Source organism: Ochlerotatus camptorhynchus, unplaced genomic scaffold (genome assembly GCF_037179485.1).
Source record: "Ochlerotatus camptorhynchus isolate MF236.1 unplaced genomic scaffold, CSIRO-AGI_Acam_v1.1 ptg000085l, whole genome shotgun sequence".
NCBI classification, from domain to species: Eukaryota; Metazoa; Arthropoda; class Insecta; order Diptera; family Culicidae; genus Ochlerotatus; species Ochlerotatus camptorhynchus.
The window spans coordinates 4297899-4315566 of record NW_027040575.1 but is presented as its reverse complement, the minus strand read 5'-3'; the positions used below and the strand labels follow the sequence as shown (position 1 = coordinate 4315566).

General features: G+C 40.9%; 1 protein-coding gene across 24 annotated transcripts in view; it reads right to left on the bottom strand.

Moving 5' to 3' along the window:
- LOC135698378 (protein muscleblind-like) overlaps positions 1–17668 on the bottom strand; it is an 847806-nt gene that overhangs the window by 606976 nt on the left and 223162 nt on the right. Inside the window, exon 1 of one of the 24 annotated variants that reach the window (XM_065218316.1) lies at positions 7416–7434. The exons of the other annotated variants lie outside the window; for them this stretch is intronic. The gene's annotated coding sequence lies outside the window, so the exon portion shown is untranslated. Of the gene's footprint in view, positions 1–7415; positions 7435–17668 lie in introns of those variants that run through there. 24 annotated transcript variants of the gene reach the window in all.

The window sequence follows — 17668 nt, the reverse complement described above, 5'->3', positions numbered from 1 at the left end:
AGGACATCAATTCAGCATACTAATTACCAAAACGAATCCTTTTATCCAACATCCCAGTAAGTTATCGTGGAGGTGCAGATGTGTTCCCGGCTTTCATTCAAGCGAGTATTAAGTCAACATATTCCTACCCATTCATTTCTTGACCAGCATCAGATTTTAATGAAACTTTGTGAGTGTATGGATTTCATATACTTAAGCAACTTTGCATAATTATTTTCTTTAAAAAAAAATCTAGGCCAACATTTAGAAAGGGCAGAAATTTTTTTGTTATCATTTTCTTCAAAAAATTATAACTCAATAATGTTAAGTCCTACAAAAATGTTGCCCAAAGATGATTTGTAGAGAAATAAATGAGTTTAAAGAAAATAAATGAGTTTAAAGAAATAAAAATAAATTTAAGTCTTTTTTGTACACGGAAAAAAAAATTAAATTTAAAATGGCGATGTCTCAAAAATGCCAACTTTTAAAAATCTGAAACTATTTCCACAGATACACAGTTCAAAAAAGTAGTGTAAATTTATGTTCAATATAATGCACATAAATGGAGCGTCACATATCATATACGTTTACATTATATATCATGTAAAGTTCTGACACATTTCATGCAATGTAGCAAATATTGTATACAAAAGCCCATCTTTGTAAACAACATTGTTTGCAAGTTGCTCGGTTGCGTGAAATGAAATACAAGTCTACGTGAATGAATGTTTACATCACAATTAAAATTCAGAATTTTTATCTGTGTAGATATACCATTTATATACAACTCGTTCATACATCCCAATGAGGGCACTTTTTAAGGAAAAAAGTTATTCAACAACAATTTTTACGATAAACAAATAGCGAATCCGACAGCCTGGCAGGGTCTGGACCAGCTGGGCATCGTTACACCGACGAAGTGCCACTACAGGACATAAATCGATGGATAGTCAGCAAAATGTGGGAAGCCTGGGAAGCAGAGTGGTGCCAATCCCAATCCCTCTTTATCAAAAGAATCACAAGGAACGACGAGCAAGTGAACGGATATGTCGAAACTACGGGACCAATAGGTGGTTTCTCGTCTAAGGACAGGCCATACAAGGATCTCACATAGTTTTTGTGGGACGCAGTTCCACAGAATGTGCTAGAAAACGAATCGTTGTGCTGAAACAAGACGGTCAAGTGCAGTGCTCAGAACCGATATTATTTACTCAACGTGACAGTGGAAATGGAGGTGGTGTGTGATAGACCAACTAACAGTGAAAGGATTAAGGTCGTAAACGTACCAGAAGACGGAAACTGTTTCTTTTATGCGGTAGTACAGCAGCTTACAGGATGTTGCAGACAGTGATAGATGCACATGAGGATCCTGTGGAGGTGCCAAGGTGTCTTTATCCTGGACAAGAGGTAAACTCTAAATTCGCTATAATCGTCGTCGTCGTTGGCAGTACTATTTGTATATTTTAAATTAATCACCGGCTGTAAAAGGCATATGAATTCTGCATATCTTAATCGTTCGTTACATACCTAAAGAGAACTTAATCGTACTTAAACGCGAAGCACTGTGGATTATGAGATGCTCGACGACCCTGGAGGGATCGATTTTGCTTACTGAGCAGAAAATCATGGATTTAACCCCAAGCTCTTCCACAGCACAATAAATCGCCACCATCATTTGTATATTTGATATTGAACATTAACCTCGGAAACTATTTGCATATCAAACGAAAACGTAGTCCTGTATTGTAGTGCAGCGGTATGGTTTTGAGATGCTCGATGACCCTAGAGGGATCGTTTTTGCTTACTGAGCAGAAAATCATGGATTTAACCCCAAGCTTTTCCACAGCACAATAAATCGCCACCATCATTTGTATATTTGATATTGAACATTAACCTCGGAAACTATTTGCATATCAAGCGAAAACGTAGTCCTGTATTGTAGTGCAGCGGTATGGTTTTGAGATGCTCGATGACCCTAGAGGGATCGTTTTTGCTTACTGAGCAGAAAATCATGGGTTTTATCCCAAGCTCTCCATCATGACTCTTAACATTCATCAGAGACGAACCAGCCAACGGCTGAAAGTCTCTATAATGAAGAAATCAATCAATCAATCTTAAGATTCATGATCACTAAACAAAATGAATATGTTCTTTCGATAGCCGGCTACCGGGAGAGTAAATAAACAACAAATAAACAATACATACTTTTGGGTGCATCGCCAACTTGAGGTGAAACCAAACCGAATACCCTACCCAACCCTCCAATTCCGTAGCACTTATGAGGGTTTTGCTAAGTCGGTGGCCTCTCGTTAAGTAAGTACTACATCAGATGGGTGTGGTCGGGAATAGCGATAGTCATGCTACTGTCACGTCACGTCACTCTGATTACAAAAATACCCATATTGTGGGGTATTTGGCAGAATTTCCAAGTTTTTCTGTAACCGGAAGCCGCCATCTTGGATTTCAAAATGGTGTCAGACATCGATTTCCGGTCCCTACCCGTTACCCTGATTCTAAAAATACCCATATTGTGGCATATTTGCCATTATTTTCGAAAACCTTTTTTTACGAAGTAAATCCCAAATAACGAGTGTTCTTTTTAAGAAGTAAATCCCAAATAACGAGGTTTTTTTTACGCACTAATCGATTTGCGAACCCCCGTTTTGGTTCGTAAATGGAAGTTCCAGTGTACTAGACATTTAAAGAAACACATAAACCGACTGCATATAGCAGATATCGTGAGCTCCCAACACATCTCTGATAGGACCATAGGGTTTTCTTCCATGGGCCTCAAGGGTATTCAAAAGTCGCTCTCTGGTGGCGTAATTATCCATACATTGCCAAACTGCGTGATCGATGTCATCGTAACCGTTTCCACACCGACAGATGTTGCTGTCCACGAGGTTTACTCTATTGAGATGAGCATCTAGCGAGTAGTGCTTGGACATAAATCTACTCATCACGCGAATGAAGTCACGACTTAAACCCATGCCTTTAAACCACGCTTAGGAATAATTGAATGTAACCACCGTCCAAGATTTCCATTGTCCCAATCGGTTTGCCAGGGAGGTACTCTGACGCACTAAAAGGTAAAATTAATCGTGTGAAATTTGCCTGTCATTGAATTCGCCTTCCTGGGCGCCCTCTTCCAAACCCTCTGTAGCTTGATATTCTCTATAACTCGATGGTTTCTTAAGTATCGAGTTTAGGAGAGTTGACTATATTGAATTTATATATTTTTTTAAATCCGCTTTAATTTTTAAATGAATGAATGAATATGAAATTGATGCTGCTTAGTTGCTGTGCTTTTGAAGTTTTACGCAAAGGTTTCCTTAAATTTCTCGTTATATAATGCAGCTATTAAATGTTTTAGAAATGTTGTATTTCTTTTATTTGAGATTATTCTCACTTGCTTGTTTCATCAAAAATAGCTGGGATATAAACGTGCCCTATAAAAAGTATGTTCATTTGGTCATCATGCCAACGTGAAATAAGAAAAGAAGAATTTTGCGGAAGCTAGGCTTAAGCGGAAGCTATGCTTATGCGGTTCATGTTAGTTTTCATGATGAACGCAAAAAAGATGCACGAAGTCCAAATAAGATCTAGTTTCACGTTAATTTTTAATAACAGTCGTAGTCTCAAAAATGCGTCAGACTCCAACTCCACAGCCCTGAAGTGATTAAAAAAATATTCATGAAAATCCGATAGAAAATTGTGGAGAAAAACGTATGTGAATTGATTGGAAAGTTTTTAAGCGTGACTTCCAAGAGGAGAGAACTCCTGGAGCGTTATGGACATACGAGACAGTGTTCATAAATGGCTGATTTGCTATGTATCTTCGATTTTTTCCATTGCACAAATCTCTTAAATGACAGTGACTGTCTGTAAGAAATTGCTACCCAATGTTTGCTGCACTATAATTTCAGAGTTGTATGTTTGGAGAGAGCTGATCATCATGCTCTTGAAGACGCGTAGTAGAAACTAACGGAAATAAGGGTATGGTGTGGTTCACAACTCTATTGTTTTCGCGTTTCACTTTCTTTTGATGAGATCAGACTAATTTTCTGGTCCAGGGAAGGTAAAGGGCAAATCCCATAAATCATCAAAACAAGTGCCGACGCCGGTGGTGTAATGGTGAGCGTGACTGCTTTCTCACCCCCAATGGGTTCAATCCCAGCCGAGGTCGGTGTGATTTTTCTGAGGCATAAAAATCTCTGGTCACGTCTTCCTTCGGAAGGGAAGCAAAGCCGTTGGTCCCGGCCCATGTGTGTTGAATGGGTTCGATATCCTACGCAGGTGTGGAAACTGCCTTCCTGCATATTCCATTGCCGTCAATGGATGGCAATCGATGTTCGTCGGTGATTGGCACTAGATTGCGGAACAGAGATCGACGTTAAATAAAGAAAAGAGGAAAAAGAAGAAGATCAAAACAAATATTTCGGAATTGTGCAGATAAATATCGCATCTCTTTGTTTAACTGAAACAAAATTCTAGCTGTATTTTGCTCTTTCATATCCGGTTTTTTAACAGTGCTGTTCGCTATAATTAGCACTGCAAGCTGATTCTCATATAAAATGGTCATCTTTGGCATATTGTACCTTGATTCTCTTATAATCAATTGAGCTGAAATTTTCTCCGTAGAACTAAAAATGTACGGTCCATGAGTTAATGGGTCGATAGGTAGGGTCCAGATGTAGGAGCTACCTCCCTGGCGTCGGTAACATTGGTGCTCAGTACGGAACACAAGATCGACGGAAAACAAAACAAAGAAAAAAACTACAAATGTGTTGCGTCTACCAAATACCAATTTTTTTTCAAGCACATACCGGAAGTGAAATACTAGGTAAAGTAATTCAAAACGATAGCAGTTTTAATAATTCGAATTGTAACTCAATTATGAAGCTTAAAATTTTACATTATTTGATAATTCAATCAATCCCCTAATAATAAAAAAAGAACATACAAGTTGAATTCTTCACAAAACTGTTTGAGTCTACAACAGTCATTCGAACAGTTTTACATAATCTCACTATCCGGTCGGATTTTAATGTTTGTTGTATTTAGTAATTGCAAAATTGAATATATTCGTAGTTCTTAAAAGTCACTCAAAGTATTATTTACTGCCTTTTTTGGCTTAATATTTTACATGGAAAATCCTCATCTCGATGATTCTCATCATCGCTCACTAGTTAACACACTCGCTCCAACTCCAGACGAGGTTGAATCTAGAACCACACTACCGTTCATATACTGGCACAACGTTCTGATGAGATAGCGAAACCCCACCCACAAACTCTTCCCCTGAACCTATCCTTGGGCAATGTACCCCTCTAACCTCTGGCATGGCGGCACCACGGTGTAGTAGTAAACGTGATTCAATCCCAGTCGGCACCGTAGGGATCTTCTGAGGCATAAAATCTCTGATCACGCCGGAAGTAAAGTCGTTGGTCCCCGGTTCATGAGTTGATGGGTCAATTGGTAGGGTCCAGGTGTGGAAGCTGAGTGTTCACTCGGCTGTCAATAGAAGCAGACCACTCTCAATGTGTGTCACGCGATCGTCTGTTTACTCGGCAGCAACCATTGTGTGGTACTCATTGTTCTTCATCAGCAGTTCTTTCAGTCGATACGTCATCGACTTTGGAAACCAACCGTTGCGTGATGAATGTGTGAGTGCTGACCACGTTTTGCATCCATTGCTGCAATGAAAGCGCTCTGACCCCGTTGGCGAATCTGCCATACAATGAAACCACTGGAAGTGGCTCCCGTTCTGGTGGAGGAGGCTTATTGGATAGCGGAAGATAAAATGTTTATTGAGTTGTACCTTTTGACTATAGTTTTAAGATGTATTGTATAGTGAACAATAATCCTCGGCTCTGCAAAGTTAATTCGGTTGAGCCTTATCCAATAAATTAAGAAACAAAAAAAGGTGTGGGAGCAGCCTTCCTGGCATCAGTACCATTAGTACTCAGTATGGAAAACATGATGGACGGAAAACAAATCAATGAAAAACATACCTCGGGTAAGCCCAACTATTTCTAGACCTAGAAGTAAGTAAATGTTGTTACAAAACAATGAAATATCGGCTCCGTAAAGTTAACGTGATTGAGCCTTTCAAATGAACAAGATAAAAAAAAATGTACATGAAACATATGAAAATACCCTGAGAAGACCTCATTTGTGTAATTAATCAATTTCAAACAGCAACAAGCTGAGACCAGTTATTCTCCGGATTCAACGCTCGTGCCAGTTATTTGCAAATCTCTTCAGGTTTTGCAATGCAAATACAAATTGACAAATTGCTAGCTGAAACGACTGAAGAGTGCTTAACCTTTTCAAGTATTGTCAAATTGAAAAATTAATTAACCATTTTGCAGCATCGTTGATAAAACCGCAGGTTTGAACCGAAGCTAGATCTTTACGTTTTTTGTGCAGTAATGACTTCAATTCGAAGCCATCTGAAAAGTTCGTTTCGAAATGAGTGGATAAAATTGAAACAACTATATATTAATTGCAGCGGCCAAACGAAGGTAAAGTTTTCAAATCATTTGAATGCAGTTTTAAATTCTACTTCCTGTTATTGCCCACCCTCGTGAATAATGATCGCTCAAGTTTTGAACAGTTTCATTGTGCCACCATTTAAATCATTCTCCTCGCTGGCTGGGAGGCCAAAGGGCAAACTTGCCAAATCACGTCGAGCAGCAGCGGGCGGGGAGCGATCTGCACGAGCGCCAGGACAAGCAGCTTTTCTGTAGTAAATTGTAGTGCAGTCAGAAAAAAAGGGGGTGGAAGACGGGTGTGGGCACTCCGGCAGCATTGAACTGGAGTAGCATTTTAAGTTCGGTTTGCAACTCTGAAGCCAGGTTGCCAGGTTGCAGCAGCAGGCAAAAGATGAGAGAGGAAAAATGAAAGCTACTTGCAAAAAGCATTAGCAATGGGCAAAAGGGAAAAATTAGGCCAATCAGCATTTTAAATACTCTGCCACCGACCGTGCTTGCTTCTGAATTGACCGGGTTGGGCTGGTGAGCAGTGACTGGTTCGTTCGTGGGCTTCCTTTCGAAACGATTTACTTTCTCCAGTGGACTGTGTAACGAGCCCGGGCTGTTTTAGGTGCTCTTCTGTTTTATGGGCCACAAGCCAGTCGGCGTCATTGCACAAGATCGATGAAACACGAGGCAGGGGCTGAAAGGTGTTTGAGCTTAACCCTTTTTTAGCATCAGATTAGCTACAGACAGTGCACAACCGTTGAAGGCGAGTTGAATGGCAAATAAAAGAGAGAAGGTCTTGGGTTAACTAATTTGCTGAAAACTGCACGAACTTTCTACTTCGTTGCTTGCTGCCGGAATGATTAACAACAAATTTGAATATCGTGCTGTTAATGTTGATTACTCATCCTGAAATAAGAGCACCAGTATTGTTTTATTTTTATTTAGACTTACAATTTCCCTGCGTGTACTTGGCTATGGACAGCGAGCACTTACCTGAAAATAGAGAAAAAAGTAAAGGTTAATCTACAATCCATTCACTTATGAAGGGAGGGAGGAGCTGAGACACGTTAATTTATGCCTAAAAGTGTAATACCATTGAGCCTTTTTGTACCATCCCCAAAAAGAGAAAATCGTTGAAAACCGTGGTTGTTGTTTTGTTTTGCATTGCTTGAAGTGGATCAATTGCTGAAATTTACGGTGGAGTACATGAATCTAAAATCCTAAAAATCTCTTATTAATTCTACTTTAAGCTTCAGGAATCTTCCCTAGCTCATGAAAAACAATCCACCAACTTCAGCGCAAAGTGCAATAAATCTTTCAGTACAGATTTTGCTTTCCGTCTATTTCGCCGGGATTTTTTTTCCATGAAATAACACGTATAAATATTACCCAAAATTGATTTTGTGTTATCGATCCTCTTGCCACGTTACAGCAAAACTCGTTCCAGTGCTTGCTCACCAAACAGAACAACGCCATCCCGACACAAAAAACTCACGTCATTTTTCTTCATCCACACAACTCCTATCCATCCGTCGCGCCGCGCTACAGCTAATCTTCCAACCACCAACCGCCGACGCCAGTCAAAGCGTCGCCTTACCACTCCCGATTTCCTACTGCGGGGCTTATTTTCGGATATTATTCTTTCACTCAACACACCACCACCCACGTCCAACCACTCCCAGCTTTCCATAAACTTTAAAAGTTCTTGCTACATGCTAGCGAAATCGAGAGAGAAAAAAAATCCAAAGGAGAAAACGGAACAGGAAAAGCCAACGGTTGGTCTGCGCTTTCCTTATTCCTGATTTACTTTGATCGGCGGGGAAAGGAGCTTCCAGCAGGGTGGGCAAAAAACATCAAGCAGCTCGTTTCCATATTTCTTCACTACGCGCCTTTTCCCCGGTTTTACTATTTCGATTTCGATCCAAATTGATTTATATCGAGATTTAGTTTCAACAGAACGATTTGATAGCTTTGAGGTGGTGGGTGGTGATTGGCAATCGAATGGAGAAGGAGGTGCGGGTTGGTTGCTGTATTGAAGGAAAGTTCACCTAACTAATGTTTGAAGCAGAAGAGGGAAAGGAATTTCTGGGCGGAGAATGTTGAAGAGTGTCTACACTCCATACACTTTTTTTTTGGCTAAATTGGAATCGAAGATGAAGACATTTTTGAAATCTCTCAAAAGCAGTAATTTTAGTGTACAGGATAATTCAGAATAACTGTCACCGATTTCACAAATATGCAATTCTCAATGAGTAAAATGGGTATATTTTCAAGAATTTTTGTTTAATGTGTTTACAACTATCAGCTTGTATTGATAGTAGGATTTGAAAATTCATTCCTCTTCAATCTCAAGCAGCCATGGACGTGAAAATGAAGCATGTCATAAATGTGTGTACATTCGTGGGTTATCTTTTAGAAACTGAAATCTCTTCAAAAGAATGAAACATTTATCGCATCTTTATAGAGGTAAAAAGGAACCATGCATGGAAAATCCGTTCAATATCAGATATTAGACGCATCGTCAGGACTCCATAAGTGCTGGATCCAAAACTTGCGGTCTAGTGCATGTGACCGTCTACAGCAGAGCGGGATTGCGGTGAGACGATAGTGCAGTGAGACACGGTATATTGGAGAAGGCTACGGCGAAAAGCTGCATTAGGTGTATTGTAGGAACAGACGATGAGCTGTGGTGCAACGAGAGTGTTGCAGAAGTGCCTCTGTGTAACACTGGACGACGGGACGGTGCATTAGTGCGACCAACGCAACGGCGTTGGATGTCTTGCGACAATCAACGAGCAGCACCGACAGCAGCAGTGCAGCTAGAGCAACATCATGGGGCCCCCACCGATACCAGCAGTGAAGATGTGCTTCTGAGATATGCGATAAGTGTATACATGCTCGAAATAATAGATGTAAGCTTACTACGAAAATAGGTCTAGTATTATTGAGCAGTACCGCCACTTGCCTTAGTTTTGAGTCATATTTTATTGAGTGAAGGTTGCTTCGGTTCCGTATTGGTCCCTCGGTACCTAGTACACCTCATAGACCCAAAGTGGCTGGCCGACCTGACAAAAGAGTTTTAAATCAGCTGTCAACACATGTTGGTCCATTCATCTTCTCAATGGTACCGATTAAGTTATGAAGCACTCTCCGATACCGACCTCGGCCCGAGAGCAAAATCCGTCCGTGTATCGGTGAGTGTGCGTGGAGTATTTTTCTCCTAACATTTCAGCTACAGTCCTTTTCATGGCCACGGAATTGTCTCCGGCTTTGAACCTGCCCTTTATCCGGCTTCCGATTTTTGGTAATGGTATTTGCCAGCATTTGTCTCCATACCAGTGGACCCTGGCCACTGGAGGGAAATATTTGAGGGTATCCGTGCGAAGGAGTCTGTTCCCCTCGTCGAGGAGGAAGTCCTTTGATTTTCGGATGTCTTAGAGTTGAAAACAGCGGCTTTGGTTGCGATAGGTAGGATTCCCGCGTCGTTGCACGCAGCGTCAGAAGGCGTGGATGGCAGCAGGCCAGAGATAATCCGGACGTAGGTGTTGAAGACTGGCGCTAACGTACCTAAAAGCTTATCCGTTGCGATGCAGTTCATCTCCAGCCCATATAGAAGATGACTGTCGAAAATTACATTCGCAACGTGAAAACGGATGCTGCGGTTGTTCGATCTGTGCTGTTGGGAAATGGTCCGAATGAGATTCACTCGGCTGCGGCACTTTTTCTTGACTGCACTGAAATGCTGTTTAAAGTTGAGGAATCGGTCAACGCTAATTCAGTGACGAGAAGGGCAGACGCCATGCTTTTAGAGGCTGATATTTTCAGCGAGCCCACCTTGTGCGTACTGACGTGGGTCCGGTGGTGACGATGAAGATGTCATCGGCGTAGACGAACACAGATATGTTTTTCGGTAGTTCACGGAAGACTTCGAGGAACAGGGTAACGGCGATAACCAATCCTAGTGGGACACCCGTTTCCTCGGGGAAGAGCCGGGATTTGGTGTTGCCGACTGCGATTCGGAATGAGCGGTTGGACAAGAAGTTCTGGATGAAGTGAACGATGGGTCCGTTAAGACTTCAGTCAATTAATTGCTTAAGGAAGAGGGGCGTCCACGTTCTGTTGAACGCCTTAGATATGTCGAGCGATACTATCTCGATGTGCAGACTGCTGTCGTAGGCGTTCTGGAGAACTTCTCCTAGGGTTGCGAAATAGGTGGACGTTCATTCCACCAGCCGAGGGCTTGTCTCCCCGGTACGCTGCTAGTATTGGGGATGGCGGCTCTTATTGCTTCGCATATGGCGTCCGAGAGGTCCTCGATACTGCCTGGGTTTCGCTGCTGTAGTAGAGTATCCACAGTGGCACCGTAGCTTTCCCAGTCCGCTTCTTTATACCGCCATCGTGGCCTCCAGGCTACCGCCGGGACGAAGATCGCCGAGAGTTAAATTTGTATGGGGTAGTGGTCACTACCGTACAGGTCAGAGTTAACGCTCTACTGCGTTTTACCAGCGATATGGCAACTGGCGGCTGTTACGTCGATAGCGAATGTGTATGTAACATGCAGTAGGACATCCTTTGAAAGGTGCTGATTTTTTTCCTAAAATTTATTACACCTACATTTCATTAAAAAGTATAATTGAGGGAATTAGAAGGAAATGGAACAAATGGAAAAAGTGGAAGCTGCTGATTTTTTTTTTTTTTTCCTTTGGTTTGTTTTTTCCGTCGATCTTGTTTTCCGTGCTGAGCACCAATGCTACCGACGTGCCAGGAAGGCAGCTCCCACACCTGGACCCTACCTATCGACCCATCAACTCATGAACCGGGGACCAACGGCTTTACTTCCCATCCGAAGGAAGGCGTGATCAGAGATGTTATGCCTCAGAACATCCTGGCGGCGCCGACTTGGATTGAATCCACGCCTGCTGGGGTGAGAGGTAATCACGCTTACCACTACACCACCGGCGCCGTTTGAAGCTGCTGATTCAATGAGCAATATTTTGGAGATTATTTTCTTTCTTTTGGTGAGCTGACCTTCGGCAACAAGATCTTCGGTGAATTGACACAATGCTTCGGAACAACTACTGTTTCCTACCGGGGACATTCCGAGAAATCATTTCCAGGTTATATACAAAAGTTCACTTTTACCGATACCTGGTCATTTGGAAGCAGGTCATTTGAAGGGAAAGGAATTTGGGTTAATTGACCATTCGGGGTAATGGATTAGTCGAGGTAATGTAATTCGGGATAATGTACGCAGTGAAATGGAATAAGTCAAAAATTTCGGGGGAATGGCGGTGAGAGCATGCACTTGTGCTCTCTCTCAAGCAAAACACATGTTATAAAACAGTTTGTATAGCCTGTATTGCCACGAGTCGGAATCTTGGAGTCAGAGTCGTGGATTCGCAGTCGCGGAGTCAGAGTCGTGGAGTCGGAGTTGTGGAGTCAGAGTCGTGAAGTTAGAATCGTGGAATCAGAGTCGTGGAGTTGGAGTTATGGAGTCGGAATCGTGGAGTCAGAGTCGTGAAGTTGAAGTCGTGGAATCGGAGTCGTGGAGTCGGAGTCGTGGAGTCGAAGTTGTGGAGTTAGAGTCGTGGAGTCGGAGTTGTGGAGTTATAGTCGTGAAGTTGGAATCGTGGAATCAGAGTCGTGGAGTCGGAGTCGTGGAGTCGGAGTCGTGGAGTCGGAGTCGTGGAGTCGGAGTCGTGGAGTCGGAGTCGTGGAGTCGGAGTCGTGGAGTCGGAGTCGTGGAGTCGGAGTCGTGGAGTCGGAGTCGTGGAGTCGGAGTCGTGGAGTCGGAGTCGTGGAGTCGGAGTCGTGGAGTCGGAGTCGTGGAGTCGGAGTCGTGGAGTCGGAGTCGTGGAGTCGGAGTCGTGGAGTAGGAGTCGTGGAGTCGGAGTCGTGGAGTCGAAGTCGTGGAGTCGGAGTCGTGGAGTCGGACTCGTGGAGTTGAAGTAGTGGAGTTTAAATCGTGGAGTTGAAGTAGTGGAGTTTAAATCGTGGAGTCGGAGTCGTGGAATCAGAGTCGTTTTCCGAAAATTAAAACAAAATTATTGCCTAAGCAACACACTTCCATCATAATAAGTTGCTGCAACTTGATTGTGACTGAAGTAAGTTACATACAAGTAATTACAACTACTCTGCTGCAAGTGTGCTGCTAGGGTGCTGTACGGATTGTTTCCCAGTCAAAGGGCGGAATGAAAAATTAATACTTTACTACAAAATAATTTAAAGTGTAGTATAGTCAACTCTCATCGAGTAAATTTGGGACATTTGTACGGACAAAGAGGTCGAAGTAGCCTGGATTCCCATCGAGTTAGGGAGAGTTGACTGTAAATCTTCCAAAATTATTCTAAAGTACTTTGGTCATGGTGCTATATACAAAAATGGTGAAAACTTTATCAGAAATTTTTATTAAAAGTTCGGTTCAGCCCAATAATGTTTGCACTATGTTTTTGTTTGTAAATTGAGATAATTTTCATCTAAAGTTATGTCTTTTTCTTTTAAAAATATCATAAAGTATAGAAAATTTTCATGCAAACCTGCGATAGATTTTTGTTCAATTGGAAGTTGTTGGAAGTTGTTGGAAGTTGTGATTATTTTCGAAGATAGCTGTGGACTTTGTTAAACATTGTGATCAATTTCATCCATAGTTGCGACCAATTTTTTTTGCGATTATAGCCAATTTTTAACAAGTTCGGCATTCCATTGCAAACTGTGAGCACTTTTGGATTTTTGTTATCAACCTCGTTAACAATTATGGCAAATCATGGTAACAGGACATGTTAACTTTATGTTGCTGAAATTAGTGGAAAATTATGCTCTATTTCGTTATAAGTTGTTAAATGAACTCTTGTCAATTCAAGTTATAAACAAGTTATGCAAATTTTACTGTAAGATACGGCAAACTATGTCTAAACGTTTAACCATTTGATAGGACGGAAATCGTTATAAGTTGTGAGATATGCCAATACAAATTTTAAATGTACTTTTTTTAAGCTATAATATTTTGCTCGAAACAGTGACGAATTTCGAAATTTTATGTGTCCATTTTCATTACAAAAGTTAGTAACTTATTTTGTTAGAAGTGATGACAGATTTTGATAAGGATTGCTTAAATTTGCTTGAAATGTTTAAAGAAATTTTATTTCGTGATTTTTTTCAAATAATTGCATTTTGATGAATTCTAGTACGGATTCAGAGTCGGAGTTAGTTAACCTCTGAGTCGGAGTTGGATCGATTTTCATTCTACTGCACAATCAATGTACCGTAAAACGGGGTATCTTTGATAATGCGGGTAACTTTGATGGTATGATATAAAGAATAAATTTACTCGCTGTGCTTTTTCCAAATAAGAAACTTTATTTCCATATTGTAGCTTAGGGTATTTCCGTTGATATCGTATATAATTTTTATTTAGTATGTGTTATATATTTTACAAAAATATTTAAAAATCATTTTCGTGTTTTTCGCCTTTTTTAAAAAGCACTCAAACCATCACTTATGAAATATATTTCCGATACAGCCATCACAAATTCAATGTTGTATTCTTATTGCTTATGAAGTTTTCTGATTATATACTCATTCAAAGTTTCATATATAAAGAACTAAATTGTTTGAGTTTCACTCATTTTTTTCTAAATTCATCGAGCATTATCAAAGTAACCCCAAATCAAAATACTGAAGTTCGGTCACAAAACTAAAAAAATAGTGCAAATGCTTTAATTTTCGTTCAACATATTACTAACAAATTAACTCTTGGATCTTCAGTACACGTTTTAAAAATATAAAATTTGAAAAACATTCATTGGTGTAAAAAATATTTAGAATATACTTTAAAAAACTATCAATGTTACCCCGTTTTACGGTACTCCCTTCTCCACACGACAGTGCCGAACAATTACCTATTAAACTTCATCTGCCGAAAACAACCTGCGTTACCAACTGTTTGTTGACTCCTAAATAAACGCGTGTGTGCAACCAAACATCTGAGTCAAGTTCATTGTCACTACCACGACATGCCACCATCACCGTTCGAACTTGGGGGCTATTCATAAACTACGAAGAACGTTTTCGAAAGGTTCCAGACCCGCCACTCCCCTGTGATAGACAATCGTCCATATACTTATTGGAAATTTGTATGGACCATCGAAAATGGCCAACTCCGTCCCCCTCCCTCAATTATCAACGTGGTTTCTGATCAGCCCCTTAGTTTGGTTCGCACTTAATTTTTCGCATCGACTCAACAGTACCAGCAGAGCGCGAGTGAAGTAATAAAAGAGCCACCTCTCCTCCCTCCATTAATTAAGGTGTTGACAGGCTGGTTTGACAGAGTCCCTCTCATTTTTCGACAAGCATATTAATTACTCTTGCATGGGATCGAGGATGCGGCCGAAACGTCACCCATCAACCATAATGAACCGATATGTTTGTACAGAGACATCTCAGATGGTCACTCAAGCGATGCACTTTAAGTGAGCGTAATGTGTCATTGACTCCGCGTGCGTCCCTCGATCCCATAAAAAGGAGCGTCCATTACATCGTTTTGCTTTAAATTGATTCAAAAGCTCGTCGACGTCAAACTGTCCTAAATTAATTAGTAATGTTTTCCCCGGGATAAAAACCAGCCAACGCGAAAACCCGTTTAAGAAATGGTCCCATGCTAAACCACCCCGGATCTGGGTTCGCAAAGAGTTTTCCTACGTCATCCTCCCGTCCGCTTACTGACTCTCGCTTCGGTCGGTTGTAAACTTTTGTTTTTCCTCGTTTGATTTTTATTCTCCAGCTCCAATTCGCTGCAAATAAATCATTTTGTTTGCCAACAGTTGTTCTCGACACTGGTTTTTCATTTCGTGCTCTGCCGGCCGCTGCTGCTGGTCCTAGTGTTTGTGTTGTGATCCAAACCAAAGGCTCGCTCTGTAAAAATGCCGTGGGGTTCTGAGCAACTTTTACACGAAACTTTCTCCTACCTCCCCACCAGTCCTACGCGCAATGCTTTCCTTTTCTCACGGAGAATGACACTAATGAAACTTTAAACCCGAGAAAACTCGCCTTTCGGCACATTTCCACACTAACATTTCCATTGCAGCATTTCCTTGTTGCAAACCATTCCGGCGCCTTTGTGGAAATCGCATAACAAAATATATTCCTATTCCTGCTCTGACCCCCCCCCCATCTCACCTCTCGTTACTAACAATGCAACCGGAGGAATGGCGGACTGTCAAACTATTTCAACGTCAATCGGAGCTCTCCTTAACTTCCCACCAGCCTTCGCCCATCGATGTTTTTCACCCAGTGAAAATGGGCCAACCTTGGATGATTGTGGTACCGGCGCTGACTGCTGCTGCTACCCAGGAAAAAAAAGTAATAACATGCAAATTGAGTTTGAAACTCATTCCGTGTGCTTTAGTCATTACATGGATTTCCTTTTGCTTTTCCCGTGCGCGCTCGAGTCGGGATTTGCGCGCTCGAGTCGGGATTTTCGCACTCGCTTCTTGGCGCCTCAACGTCGTGACGCGAAGCTTTTTCCGTGTGATGTGATGGTGAATTTTGCCATCGCTTTGAAACGGAAACCGAAAGATCTGTCAATGCTGAATGTGGACTTTGGTTTGGCAGTCTTTTGTCAACTGTTCCGGCTGTGAGCTGTACACCGTTAAAGCACGAGGAAAGAATTCTGAAATATTTCTGGGATTTGAGATTTAAGGTAGGTGTTAAAATTTGGAATTGAACGCAACATTTGAATATAAGAGTAGTTCAAAATATCGTTATGGCAAAAGGCTAAAACGTGGGAGGCAGACAAAAATATCACTTTTCCCATACTTATATAAACTTCAAAGGGCCATTACAATATGAGACCGCAATCAAATGAGCACAGATTTTGGGAGAACTGATTTTGAATCAACTGAGCTAGGTAGAGTCAAATTTATATTTTGAACCACCCTAATGAGCTAACGCAGTCACCATCCGGGGGCAATTGGGGAACATTCATAAATGACGTAGCATTTGAGGGGGGAAGAGTAGGTTACAGAAGTTGTTACCGGTCATGTACCGGTATTAAGTATAGAAAAATACGCTGCGAGTGGGGAGGGAGTTTTAAGTTGATCAACAATATGCAACGTCAATTTTGGATTTTCCATAACTGAGCCATAGTTTGAAACCTTCATCTTGATGGAAAATCGAGGCAACCTGTTATTTTTTCCATTGAATCAGAATATCGAAGACATGTTGGATTCAAACTGGATGAAGGGGGTTTGGCAGCTGTAAAATACCCATGACCACCATACTTGATGTGATTTTAAACTGACATAAAATTGGCAATACTCGCGTCACTTTTCAAATAGACCAATGTAACAAATGTAAACAAATCGAGTTAAGCGATACAAGCTATTGCTCTTCTATCATTGTATGTGATACAAAAACACCCATCCAAATTTCCGTTCATTTATTTAAAAAAATCATTGATCAAAAATTGTCCAATGTACAGTTTGACTGGTGCTCATTTTCTAACATGATTGGTGCTCATTTTCCAAAGGCGGGGCCAATCTAAAGTTAGGTACTATACTCTGAAATCTGTGAAAGGGAATCTAGTATCATGTAGACAAAACGTCCAATGTAACACTCATTGATTATGTCATTGAGAAAAATCGTCCAATGTAACATGTCCGATGTACAACTCGACTTGTCAAAACGTCCTTTGTGGTTTTTTCTATGTTGTAGCATGAAATTCAAAGTAAAATTGTGATTTTATCGTTTTTTTCTGAATTTTCAACGTTATTATACACTGACTACATTAAAAATAGTATTGCAAAATGTATTGTTTTTAAACAGTTAAAATAATAATCTGTCGAAATTCAACTTCGATTTTCTCAAAATGGTGGATATGTTACATTGGTCTATTTGAAAAGTGACGCGAGAATACACACCAGGAGTACACTGACCGAAAACCTTCGTAATACTTCGAATGATTATTGCATTGCTAGAGGCCTTAACAATATGCTTTCGAATTTCTGATGATTGCCTTATGGTTGAAATCGTTATCAGCTGATGAGCATCAAGATGACTGGCATCCAAATAATGGATGACATTTATTTTAAAATTGTCTGTAAAACATACAGCGCTCAGAGGACAACAATTTTAAAATAGGATGACTTGCAAATGTTTTAAATTAGATTTGTAATTTGAATATTAAAATTTCCATATTGAATAGCCAT